General features: G+C 48.3%; 1 long non-coding RNA gene across 1 annotated transcript; it reads left to right on the top strand.

The window, feature by feature from the left end:
* The first annotated feature begins 5,992 nt into the window (after positions 1–5,992).
* On the top strand, positions 5,993–12,637 carry LOC113595243 (uncharacterized). The gene is made up of 3 exons (XR_003415722.2): positions 5,993–6,105; positions 12,181–12,291; positions 12,368–12,637. It is a non-coding gene; the product is annotated as an uncharacterized LOC113595243 (long non-coding RNA).
* Positions 12,638–13,709: the final 1,072 nt, after the last annotated feature.

Genomic DNA, 13,709 nt, shown 5'->3' with positions numbered 1-13,709 from the left:
TTGATGTTTGATGGCAAACTGCCATGAGAATTTAAACAACTTGCGAGAAAGGATATTATTATTTTTTTTTTCTGTCATCTTAAATCCCCCAAGGCCATGCCATGGAATGGTGGGGACAGGCAACAGTGAATGGTGACCGTCCCTCACGGGTTCACACACTTCTAAATCGTAAACTTCTTGGGAGCTAAGACCGTTCTCTGCAACCTAAGAGTCAAAACCTCAAGGTCATCGTCTTGACCTGAGGACTTTGAAAACAACAGGATTGGATACGTTAAAAAAAAAAACAACAACAAAGTGTTGATGCAACTGTCTTTAATTGATTTCAGCAAAGAAGGGCTTTCATTATAACGCTGTACATAGAGGGGTTATTTGGAGGGCATTAGGTTCTTTGTTGACCGTGTTGTGAAGTTATTTATTTTCTCTTTTTGAGATGCCCTCCGTTTTCTTCCCTTCTTCTCGGTCCTTCCTTCCCGCGTTGGAAAACCGAACAGACATCTACCTTTCGAGAGGCTGGCTGCCCAAACTTTGGGCCTCTGCTCCACGATACAGGGACTCACGTTTGGATCAGTTACTCAATGTGGCGCTGGGCGATGCCTGTCTGCTCGGGACATGATGCATTTCTCTGGTGAATCAGGGCTCGCATCTGGCCTCTTTGCCAGGCACTGACTTTTGCGGGAGGTTTTAGACGGCAGATAAATCATTTCTTTCAGATTGGATAAAAAATGGGCCTTGCTCTTTGGAAGCAGAAGTTTTCCAGATAATTCTACGTTTGCACTATAAACCATACCAGTCAATGGCACATTCAGGTTTAGATTTGGGCCAGATTTATGCCCCTGAGAAAATCCTATTTTTGCATGATTTAGACAAAAAAATGTGTCTGACCAGCGTTACCCAGCCTAATTTATATGAAACTGGGATCCTGCCACCTGGGGTTTGGGGTCTGCTGTGTGAGACGTGTCTGGTATGTGACTGAAAGACCAAGAGAGGAGCAGGCGGCAGTGGAGGGGGACCAGAGTCCACTTGAAAGGGAGACGGCCACCCCCCACCAACTGAACGGGGGTGCACAACCAGCTGGGGAGTGAGGCCTCCTCATTGTGCTTTTATTATGGGCTCTGTGTACAACCAGAAAGGCGCCCCCGCCCCCTCCCCAAGGCATGCTCGGTTGCTACGATGTGTTCCTGGGGGCTTGTGTGCATCCGAAAGGGCATCCCCCTCCTCCCAGACAGGCTGGGGTCGATTACCAGAGCCTCGAACATTCAGACCCCATGCCCTTCTGAGTCCCACCTGCTCCCAAGAGTGTGTGGGAAAGAGGACGAGACGGAGGAGCCGTCTCTGTCGCCACACTTGGGGAGTCTCGATAGGACATTCATCCCGGGCTGGATGGATGCACATCATTCATCCTTGACCTAAGCAAGAGATATCTTGGGTTCGCCTCGGTTTTAACTGCCGAAGTTCTCTTTGAAGGCTCCAGAGGGAATATGATTGCTCTTCTCAGGGGCCGGGGTTATGAGTCTCTTTAGGGCACAGAAGCTGACCCTACCCGATCCGCACACATCTCACGGCTGTTGGAGCCCCTCCAAAATTTGATAGATTTTGTTTTGCGCATTTTCTTCACGTCAGGTATTGTTCCGGAGTATGCTGCTGGGGAAGGCGTACAGATAAACAATACAGATATGATCCTGACTCCAAAGGGGGTTACAGTCTAGTGGGAAAGGGAACCATGAATCCAATCCCCACAAAACGGATAGGTAACTCAAGGGAAAAGTGCAGTCTATCTTGGGGATCTGATTGAGGAGGTGGCCATGGCGGGGGCATGCAAGGATTTCCTAAGGAGGGGCTCTCTGGTCTGAGACCTGAGGGATGAACAGAAGCCTGAAATGCCACTCCTGAAGAAACCAAGGATTCCCCTAGTTCAGGAGGAGTAAGTACCTTGTGGCCAGATTGGGCCAACGACTTGCCCAAGGGCACCCAGCAGATTGCAGACCTCCCCTGCATTTAGGGAAGGCTAAACAGAAGTGCTCTGCAGTTAAAAGGGGCTGAGCCTGACACTCAAAGCTTCCCACTTAATAGCTCATCACTTGATCTTTCTGGATCTTGTGTCCTCATCCAGGGAGCGAGGATTTTAAGAGCTGATTCTATAGAGGGATGTTTTGAGAAATGATCGGGAAAAGTGGGTAATGTGCCTGCGCACAATAAATGTTAGCTATTCCTTCTATGTATTCTTATCTGGGCTTTCAACGCAACGCTCGCTATAGGACTGAAAGATGACGCACTCCCCCCGCCCCATCCCCACCCACAGACGTTTTATTTTAAACAAAGAGCCACAGAAGTTACCCCATCGTGCATGCAGAAAGCCATTCAGTGTATTTACTTACTGAGTCCCTTCCAAGGTAAAGGCATTATTCACGGTGGTAGAGAAGAGAAAAAGCACTGTGGAATAAGGTCCCTGCACTCAAGGTGGGATTAGCTGTTTGAGGAGCACCCAGGTGTCAGAGGATCGCCAGGGAGCCCTGGAGGGATGCTAAGAGTCCATGTGGATTCAACCCCCTCATTTCACAGGTGGACGAACCAAGGGCCACACCGGGAGGCTGGAGCTGCCAGCAGCACCCCCACCCATGTCAGTTTCCCTATAGTTACCAGCTGGAGGCACTTTGGACTGAGCATCTGCTTCATGTCGGTCTCCACGGAGCTGTGAGCGGAGCGTCGGAGAGGGACTTTCAGAGTTGGAGAGACAGCTCCTCACCCGTGCCCTCGGGCTGCTTCTGAGAGGAGGACTGAGGAAGCTGTGGTCTTTCACCCACTCCACGGGAGTGGAGGTTTTTCTGCATTGACATTTCTAAGTGCTTCCCAGCCTCTACCGTCTACACTGGATCCCGTCCCCCTTACAAGCCTCCCCAGAAGGGGTTGGGTTTCTGGGCTTCGTTATCACAAGCTGTATTTCCACTAGACAGTTACACTACAGGCATTATATCTGAAAGGGAGCGTGACGCAGAGACATAACTGCCCTTGGTACATCCTGGTGAATCTGCTCCTTCAAAAAACCACTTAGAGATACCAGTCCCGGTTCTCCACGGCCAGACAGGACTTAGCCGATGGCTTAAGGGCGCTTCTTGACTTTCCTTAAGCCAGGGTTATTAACTCCCTAACAGCATGGCAAACAGCATTTTATTCATAATTTTTTCTTTTTCTTTTTTTTTTTTTTTTTTTTTTACAAATGAACTTGCAGGGACTGATCTGCATGGGGAGCTTTCCTGGAGGGAGGCAGTGGGGATACTAGGTCAGCCCTTGAGGGGATGGGGCCCCAGCCTGAGGATCCTCCGAAGTGTCCATTTGGGGAGCCACCCAGCCCCTGCCTCTGGAACAGGGTTTGGGGATCCTATTCAAATCACAGAGGGCTGGCTTCCGAGCATGTGGTGCCCTGTTCTGCTCCTAGCGTTGTTTATCGGCAATTACCCTGGAAGTCCTTCCTGTAATTAACCCCAGCTTCACGGACACTGCTATTTGCACATCACTTCCCTCCTAAACACCGCCTCTTTGCCATTATTCCCTGGGAAGATGAGTCACTGGAGGAGATGGCTTATCTCAACTCGGTTTTTAACTAGCTTTTGTCTCCCAGAGATATTTGTTGATGATACTTAGAATATTTCAAACCAGGCACTTTTTTTTCCTCCCCTTCCTTCAACTTCTTGTTCTTCTTCATCTTTTTTTTTTTTTTTTTTTTTTGTAACAACATTTTCTCCCTTCTGCTTTTATACTTCTTCCTCTCCCTCCCATCGCCTTTCATGCATTCAGGATGTAGGAGAGCCAGCATCAAAGCCCAGCGCCCTCCTGAATCCTCCTCCCTATGGTAAGCATGCCCTTTCCCTGTCTGATCATTGACTCATAACCACGGAACGTCCCAGGCACAGGATGGGGGGAGAGGGAGGGCTGAATAAGCAGGGACCACGGTCTGCAGCCCCAGAGGAGACAAAAGTGGAGGATTTGTTCAACAGGGCTCCCCACCCCCCTTTTAGGGATAATTGTTTAGGACAATCTGAGCTGGCCGGGCCTGGGAGGGGGCTGGGGAAACCAGCACCCTCCCCGCCCCCAACCCCATCAACTGGCAACTCCAACCAAGTGAGACTCATCTGGTCAGCCTCCAAGTCCCAAGGCCAGGCCAGTCCTAAACCCACTCCCTGGGCACCGCCAAGACTTTGGATTGCATTATTTAATTTTTAATTCAATTGCACATATGTGTATTGATCGCCTACTACGTGCCAGCCTTGGAGTTGACAGGTGACAGCCATGGGCTTAAACCCTGTGGAAGTTAATATCCCTGTCCTTTAAGACCACATTTGAATTTGCAGGCCAAAGACAGCCCTGAACTCCCCCCACCCCTCAGATCCTCCCTCCCCTCTGTCTCCATTAGGCATGAATGGGCATCACATCTGTTTCTTTTCTTGCTGGAAAGCAAGAGGCAGGGACCCTAAAATGGGGACAGGCCAGCACACACCTGGGTGGTCTTTAAATTAGAAAAAGTTTTTGCCAGAGATCCTCATTTGGGCCCTGCAGTCACACTCCTTTCCATGCTGTCTGCCCCTGTAGGTTGGGAGAAATGGGGTGGGGTGGGGGCGGGGGGCTCTGGCAGGGTACTGCTGGGGCCATCCATTGTCCTGCTCTTCTCTGTGGCTCACACATGTTCCTCCGCGCCGTGCTTCCTCCCCTGGACTCCTCCCTGGGCAGGCCAAGCCCAGGCGGGGACAGTAACAAAGCAGGGGCAGAGGCAGGGATGGGGGGTGGGAATGAGGAAGCAGCCATTTTAATTTTAGCATATGCGTAGGGTCTTAGATCCTTTTGAAAATTAAATGGTTTATGTTATGGTTTGGTATCATTTTATTTTAAGCATCGGACCTGGAGCCAGGCTGTCTGGGTCAAAATCTCTGTTCTGCGGCCGTGTGGCCCTGGAAGCTGCACCTCGGTTGCCTCGTCTGTAAAATGGGCATAATCAAAGCTCTGTCACATTGGGCTGCAGGGAGGAATAGTGAATTTATACGTTAGACTAGATGTTCACCCTGGTTAGTTGCTGGTGACAGCCTCTGGGGGTATAGGTCTGCCCTGCTGCCCTGCACCGAGATACTTCCCTCCGGGAGTTGTTTTGTGTCGTCGAGACACCTGGACATTTGTGACCTCACTCACAATGACCCTCTTTCTTATTTAAAATCACTAAGAAGTAAGATTCTTGGGGTCAGTTACGAGGCTCCAGGCCTCTTCCTAGGTCTAGGTGTTTTATATCTGGTCTCAGGCTCTCCCGGGGTAGGTTTGCCCGTTAGGTATAAGTACATCTCAAATATCACATGGGGACATACTTATACTAAAAACGTTTTTATTGGTTATCTGAAATTCAAACTTAACTGAGTATCTTGTATTTTTGTTTGTTAAATCAGATAGCCCTACTTGGGGATTTTCCTCGCTGGTGTTTTGGTTGGCCGCCCTACATCCCTAACGTGGAGAGAGGTCAGCACGGTTTCTGGAGCTGGTTCCTCACAGGAATATTCTAAAGCTCCAGCGTAGATGGAAGGAGGGGGGGGGGATGTCAATGAGAATACAAGTCTCCTATTTCTTATAAAGATAATTAGAACCATTCTCAAAGTAGCTGTCCATGGCTGTCCAAAAGAGCAGAAGAATAAGCCTTTTGGAAGTTTTGTGTTTTTTTCAGACTTAAATGTAGTATTTTAGCTCGCGTGCGCCCGTGTGTGTGTTTGTGTGTGTGTGTGCATGAGTGTGTGCGTTAGGAGAGCAAGGGCTGTGGGAGGGATACAATTAGTGGCTTCTGTACATCTGGGCTGTGTTGATGGGTCCTATGAACTATGTGATTTATAACATACATGCCTTTCATTTTTGTATAAACATGTAGAATGTTTAGCCAAATGGTTGAACCGTTTGGGACAATTGCTTGAAACATTCCAAGTTCTTTTTGCTTTGTTAACTTTTTTCTGAGTTACCGAAAGTTCTGATTCACTCATGAATGGGTGAGATTCAGGGGAGGAGGAATCCAACATAGGAGGGAGCGTATTTGTGTTTCAGAATTTGCCAAGGGAACCACCGGACGAGCCCGGCTAGGCTTTTGTGAGTGTTACGTGAGGGGAGGCTGATAAAAATTATTAGTATTACTTATAATCCATGAGACGTGGTAAAATTACTGTCTTAAAGGAGGTTTATTAAGAGAGTCTGGTTTATAGACGATGTTTCCCACTGAGTCAGATCATCATCCACTGGGCCTGCGAGTGAGTAGGGTCGGCTAAGTGAGAAAGCTCTTTAGAAAATTGTGTGTGTGTGTGTGTGTGTGTGTCTTTTTCTTTCTTTTTCTCTTCAAAGAGTGTGATGAGAGAAATTATTTAGTCTGTAGCTACAACAGTGGTGCGATTCAGATCCCAGTATTTACAGAGGCAAATTAGTTGATGGGCCAGCATACTAATGTGGAAGACACCACCCTGATTGGTGTGTGTGTGTGTGTGTGTGTGTGTGTGTGTGTGTGTGATATTGCTCTAGGAGGTGGTAAAACAACAACACCCAAGGAGGGACCCTCAGGATGGAGTAGTCCCTTGCTGACTCATCTGAGGAGGAAGTGCGTTAGGTTCTTAACTGTTTTCCAAGTGTTTTTTTTCTTTGATTTGCAAAGCCGTGGAGACATAGAATTTAATATTCGTTCCATCAGTAAGTTCTCATCCAAGTTCCCCCCAATAAATGAGTGAATAAGTAAATAAATCAATAACTGAGGTCACAATTTCTTAATTAAGTCCTACAGGAGACGGCTAGGAAATATTGTACCTAAGTTCTATTTCTAATCTACATTTGGAGTGGCTCCGTGCTGTTTCAGCCGTACGGAGCCTGTCCCTTTCTAAAGCAAGCATGAGCTCCTCTGCCTTTTAATTCTAAGCTTCCCTCCCAGCCATCCAGGCACAAAGTTGCCAGCGTTGTTTGTAGCGTGGCAGGAAATCAGTGACGAACTCTGAGAAATTAAAGGAGCCGGGATTTCAGAGTAAAAAATATAATGGAAGCCACTCTGTGGCAGAAACTGTTCCCAACACACGGGCAGCAATCATGGGCCAACAATAATATAATTTGCATTTACCCCCTTTACCTGCAAGAAAAGTTAACTTTGTTTCCTCCCATTAATTACACTGACAAAGTATCCTGTTACAAATTCTGAATAGTTTGACTGAAAAAGATCCCCTTTTCCTAAATCCAACTGTAGCCAGCACTTTTGGCCTGACTTTTGGGGGTGAGGCAGTCCCGTTAAGCGTCTAGGCAGGGCACAGGTCATCTGCGACACAGGCAGCCCCCGCCCCGTTTTAAGCTGTTTTCCTTAATTACCACGAGGCGAGAGGGGCTCTCCCTCTGCCGGCAAAGCCTTGGTACCTGCTGGCTCGCTCCTTCCTTTCTTTCCCAGGAGGGCCCATCCTCTTTTCTTCTCAAATCCTATTTAATTTTTGCATTTCCTGATTTTTATCTTGGGAAAACAAAAGCCAGCTGCAGTCACTTAAGGAAACAGCTGAAGGGTGCTGGCAGGTAGAGGTCTTGCAGGTTTCCAGTCTCAAATGGTGAGAACCCAAATGCGGCGTGTCAGGTTGCAGTGACTTCGGCACTTCTCAGCTCCCTTTCTTCTTCCTGCACACGCGCGCGCGCACACGCATGCACACATACACACGCACACACGTGCACACGCACGTCCCTTTTTGCTCGCCTCCTGCCCAGGGTCCCCCTCACTTTCTACAGCTGTATTTCTAATCAGCAGAAGATACATCTTGCTTGGAGCCAACACGCCTTTTCTCCGCGCATTCTTAACCTCCTATCTTATGCATGGATCACTGGGTAGCTTAGAAATGCACAGACACAAAGGAGAAGCTGACATTCGATGGTTGACGGCCATAATGGCTGTTTATAAACCTAATCCATCACGTTTAGGGGACACCTCCATTTTTGTCCCTCTGAAAAGGTATAAATAATAAAATGGGATAGCTCCAGCTCGGAGGTGCCTTGGTAAATATTTTAACTATTTACAAGATCGCACCAATCACAAAAGAAGCATCTGTACCATCCACAGAAGGGCCCCTAGCCATTAAAAAAGACCCAGATGGTTGCTACCATTCGACCAACAATAACATCTCTTGATGGGAGAGCTTTTGTGGCGTGGTTTACATTTTTTTTTTTTTTTTTTTTTTTTTTTACAAACCACGTTGTGAATTTTCATATCACATCCTGAACTTGTCTTCCTTTTTCTCTGCCGGCCCCCAGCAACCTTTCTAAAGAGAATCTCCCTAAATAGCCTCCCCCTACGAAAAGAATGAGGCCTTGAAGGATCATGGCAAATGGATGTTTCAAAGCCCAATTCAGAGGCAAGTCTGTACAATTATAAACTGGGCCTTCTCCAAGTCCAAATATTGACATGGGCCCACTCATTCTGTGGGTAAACACCCCAGTTGAGCCCCGAATGCACCTTGCCATCTAAGACTGAGTGCACAACCCTGGCTCGTTCGGTTTCAATTTACCCTTTCCTACCAGGCTTAGAGAAGAGTGCAGTGGGGCCCAAGGAACTCCAAGGGTGCCCTTTGGAGTTAAAGGTATTTCTTCTTTTTGGACCCTGTGCCTGACTCTGGCGGGGGGGGGGGGGGGGGGGGCGCAGGCCGGCAGCGAGGATAGCGTGTGGCTCTTGACATCTTCGGGCAAGTCAGATCGCTTTTTTTGTTCTGAGTATGGAGCAAACGGAGAGAATTTGCAGCCCGTAGCTGCTTAGTAACTGCTGGGAACTTAGGTTGTTTCTAAAGCACCAGGAAACCCAGCTTTTTAGTGACACGGAGATGGCAAACAGAGAGCAGGAGAGCGGCGCCCGAGTCCTGGAGCAGATCTGATTCTGAGTCTCAGCTCGGGGGGGCCCCACGGCAAACGCCTTCTCCACGCCGAGCTTCGGTTTCCAGGCTGTATCACCCAGGCACCAATAGCACAAACCCCTGAGGGTGCCTGTGTGAATTACCCAAGATGATATATTTAAAGCAGGGAACTAAGCGCTCCATAAAGGTTGCTATAATTAATACTGACAAACCCATCACGGAGCGATCAAATCTTTTGAAACTAGAAGATGAGGCAGGCAGCAATTCCAAGCTTTCTGCAAACAGCATGGGTATTTGAAGTTTCCTTCCGGGGGGTGGGGGCGGGGCTGGGGGTGGGGGACAGAAACCCCAAACCATGTGACCACCACTCTCCAGGTCTAAACGTTCATTTTTTTTCCAAAGGCTCTATTTAATTTCGGAGCTCCCACTTTCCAAATTTGGTCAATAAAATTAACAGCCTCCTTTTGAGTGGAACATCACACCTCCAAATGAGCTCAAGCTGGCGCAGGGATTGTCCTGCGGAATGTGAGATTTACATTTTACAGCTCCTCGCCAAGTAATGAATGAATCAGAGCTCGTAAACAAACGATCCTCGCTTCCCTTGTTCCGTGGACCCCGACGTGGGGTGTGTGCTGCAAAGAAAAATATTTATCCTGTTTGTGTGGCGCTGGGTCCCTGAATGGCCCACCAATAAAACAACATCATAAAGGGCATTTCACAGCTGAGCTCGCAATTTAATAAACAGATGCAAACAGAAGGGCTTGGAGGTCAACAATTAAAAATAAACCAGCCCGACGTTCTCCTTGGAATTCCCCTTCTCTATAAAGTAGAAAGGACCAGGCCCCCACAGCTGTGGCAGGGCTGGGGGAGGGGTGGGAAAGGAGCTCAGGAGGGCTGTACCTGTTCTCAGTGATTATTGCCACAACTCTCTCTCTAGCAAGAAAGGGCAACTTCCAGAGCAGATGAAATGCAACTCATGAGCCCAAAGAGGCCAGAAAACGGTACGGTGACCTTGGCTGGCTGCAAAGGCGGCCTGTCGATTTCTCTAGTTTCTGTGCCCAAGACCCTAGGTGTTGGAGCAAAAGATCTGAAACAGTGGGGAAGCAAAGACTGGCTCTGTGTGGTTGGTTTCGGAATGGGTTTTCCACTTAAATCCGAAAGTGTCTCTGTGTGTGTGTGTGTGTGTGTGTGTGTGTGTGTGGGTGTGTGTGTGCTTGTATGATGTCTGAGAAGGAACAAAGGCACTGAGCAAAGGTCTGGAAAGTTGGTCACAGGCACCATTCTGTACCCACTTTGCCCCATACCCTCTCTCAGCGCTGCTCAGATCAAGGCTGCCCACCACGTGGGCACACGTGTCAGCGCCATCTTGCCCACCACGAGGACACATCTGTCGGCGCCATCTTGCCCACCACGCGGACACATCTGTCGGCGCCATCTTGCCCACCACGCGGGCACACGTGTCAGCGCCATCTTGCCCACCACGCGGGCACATCTGTCAGCACCATCTTGCCCCACTTTGCTTGTCACTTCAGGCTCAAATACCATCTCTCCCTGCCTCACTTTCTCTTAAGTTAAAGGCGGGTGGTGGTGGTGCAGGGGGGGGGGGGGGGGTGGTTGGTAACAATAGTACCTGGTTGCTGGCTGAAAGTGTTGGCTGAGGATTGGTGAGGTCGTTGGTGTAAAGCTCTTAAGGGCGTGTTTGCAAACAGCAAGGCCTCAAAAGTCCTAGTTCTTTTTAATAATATCTGTGCGATCTCAGGGGCTCACGCTTTCTTCTGGCCCAGAGAATTCCACCGTGGCAGGTCTCACTCACCTAACTTGAAAATGTGCTGGAGGCCTGCAAGCCCCCCATTCTGACGCGCTCACCCTCACAAAGTCCCAAATGCCTACCCAGCGAATGCGGACAGCCTCCCCACATTCCTCTGCTGATAAGAGGGGAAATGAAGGATGGGTCTGAAGATAACCATTTGCTCTGGGGGACAGACCTCCCATGAGGACCCATCTGGCGGTCAGGCAGGAGCACTGTGTCAAGTGGCCGGCCACACCGAGCTCGCGCCCCCCCTCCGAGAGTCGTCGGTGGAATTATGGACCAAGAAGTTCGTTTTCTTCGCACGTGAAGAGTAGGGACGGTGAGCTTGAGAAATCATTCAAGCACCCCGTGTTCAGGTGGGCTTCCCAAATGTACCAGGGGCCCCCACACTGTCTGGTGGCTCACCTTGGGCTGTGTTCTGGGTTCTTGGGGCTCCTCCCCATGAATCATGTAGACTTGAGTGTAAGTCCCTCCTCTGCCTTTTTGTGTTCTTCTTCTTCAAGCAACCAGAACACGCGAGAAACACCTCCAGGGAACAGGATGGAGTCTTCCTCCCTTTTTCTGGTGTCGAAGACATATTTTCCTTCTCTGCAACTATTTATTAAGTATGAAGGAAAAACCCTCTCCTGTGCACTCTCTCCTCTACTCCCCAGGACAGGCCTGAGTGGCGACTGTTGTTCCCTTGATGTCACCGAAGAGACAATGGAGGTTGTGACGCGTAGATCATCCCATCACTGAAAAGAAGCAAAAGTGGACGGTTTTCATCCATAATTCGTAGTTTTTCATTTTGAGCTAGGACTGAACTTTATTTCTTTATTTTTTTATTTTTTTTTTAACGTTTATTTATTTTTGAGACAGAGAGAGACAGAGCATGAACGGGGGAGGGGCAGAGAGAGAGGGAGACACAGAATCGGAAACAGGACTGAACTTTAAAAAAGCCAACTACAAGGAAATAAAAACAGTCATACAGAAAAAACATTTTTCAACTATAAATGCACAGTTGAACAAATCATCACAAAGCAGCTGCCTGCGTAAGTGCAGTCCAGGTCAAGAGAGAGAAATCTGCATCCCTCTTTTGTTCCTTTCTGACCAGGACACCTAGAAGAGACTAGCCACCATTCTGACTTTTCTGATCACCATTTTCCTCCTTTGTTTTATGTTTTTGCCACCTATGTGAGTATCTATAAACAATATAGTTGAGTTTGACTTTTTTTTTTTTAATTTATTCATTTTTGAAAGAGAGAGACAAAATGAGGAAGTGGGAGAGGGGCAGAGACAGAGGGAGGCCCAGAACCCGAAGCAGGCTCCAACCTCTGAGCTGTCAGCACCAAGCCCGACACGGGGCTTGAACTCACGAACCATGAGATCGTGACCTGAGCCGAAGTTGGACCCTTAACCAACTGAGCCACCCAGGTGCCCCAAGCTTTCCTTCTTTTTGAACTTTACAAGATAGGTGCGTATTGTATTTATTCATTTGTGTTTTCTCCTTTCCTTTGGTACTAGGCCGATAAGATTCATCCATATTGCTGAGTGAAGCCATGGCATGTTCCTCCTCTTTATTCCTACAATATATTCCATTTGGGGGCTGTATCCTGATTTATTCGTCCGCACTAGGTTGGTTGACATCTGAGCTGTTTCCAGTTTGGGGTATGTATGGTAGACTGCAAATATTCTTTATACCTGTCTCTAGGCGTGCCCTCTGCCAGACTTTGGCTAATTAAAAGAGGTGAAGGTACGCCAGGGGCGAGCCAACGCTTCAAGAAGCCTTGCATGTTTCTGTCTGTTCTCCTGTACTTCTGTCGTCACCGTGAGAAGGTCGTGGGCATGGTAGGCTGCTCGTGGAAAGAGCGTGATGAGAGATGTACCGAACAGAGTAAACTCAAAGAAGCATGAGCCCGACCAAGCTCGGCGAACTCCAAGAGTGCGTAAACAATAAATGCTTATGGTTGCATGATGCTGATATTTTTGTAGTTGTGTGTCATTCGGTGTCATTTAGCAATAGGTAAATGATACAAGCTTGTAAGCTTTGTGATAAATGTTCTTTTCTTTTTTAATGTTTATTTATTTTTAGAGAGAGAGAAACGGAGTATGAGGTGGGGAGGGGCAGAGAGCGAGGGCGACACGGAATCCAGAGCAGGCTCCAGGCTCCGAGCTGTCAGCACAGAGCCCGACAAGCGGTTTGAACCCACGAACTGGGAGATGGTGACCTGAGCCGAAGTCAGATGCTTCACAGACTGAGCCACCCAGGCGCCCCTGTGATAAATGTTCTTATCAAAATCAGTCATTTTAATTCAGATTTCTCAAACTCCAAAGCCCGAGTTCATTCCATTTTACTGGACCTCAGTCTCTTTTTCTTTTTTTTTTGTTTTATTTTCCCAGTAACATCGATGAAAAAATGTCATCGAGAATTAAACATCAGACTCCTAGCTTAAGGGTCAAGATGCAAAAATATGTGGTCGCAACCACATGGACGGAGGTAGAGAGTATTATGCTGAATGAAATAAGTCAATCAGAAAAAGACAAATACCATATGATTTCACTCACATGTGGAATTTAAGAAACAAAACAAACAAGCAAAGGGAAAAACAATATGAGAGAGTGAGAGAGACAAATCAAGAAAGTGACTTTTAGGGGAGTCTGAGTGGCTCGGTCATTTAAGCATCCGATTTCGGGTCAGGTCATGATCTCACGGTTTGTGGGGCTGAGCCCCGCCTTGGGCTCTGTGCTGAGAGCTCGGAGCCTGGAGCCTGCCTCGGATTCTGTGTCTCCCTCTCTCTCTCTGCCCCTCCCCTCTTGTGCTCTCCCTCTCTCTCAGAAAGAAAGAAAGAAAGAAAGAAAGAAAGAGAAGAGGGGCGCCTGGGTGGCTCAGTTGGTTAAGCGTCCGACTTCAGCTCAGGTCACGATCTCACGGTCCGTGAGTTCGAGCCCCGCGTCGGGCTCTGGGCTGATGGCTCAGAGCCTGGAGCCTGCTTCCGATTCTGTGCCTCCCTCTCTCTCTGCCCCTCCCCCGTTCATGCTCTGTCTCTGTCTCA

The sequence above is a fragment of the Acinonyx jubatus genome, chromosome E2 (genome assembly GCF_027475565.1).
Source record: "Acinonyx jubatus isolate Ajub_Pintada_27869175 chromosome E2, VMU_Ajub_asm_v1.0, whole genome shotgun sequence".
NCBI classification, from domain to species: Eukaryota; Metazoa; Chordata; class Mammalia; order Carnivora; family Felidae; genus Acinonyx; species Acinonyx jubatus.
Note: the sequence above shows the minus strand (reverse complement) of the source record. Positions and strands in the feature narration are given on the sequence as shown.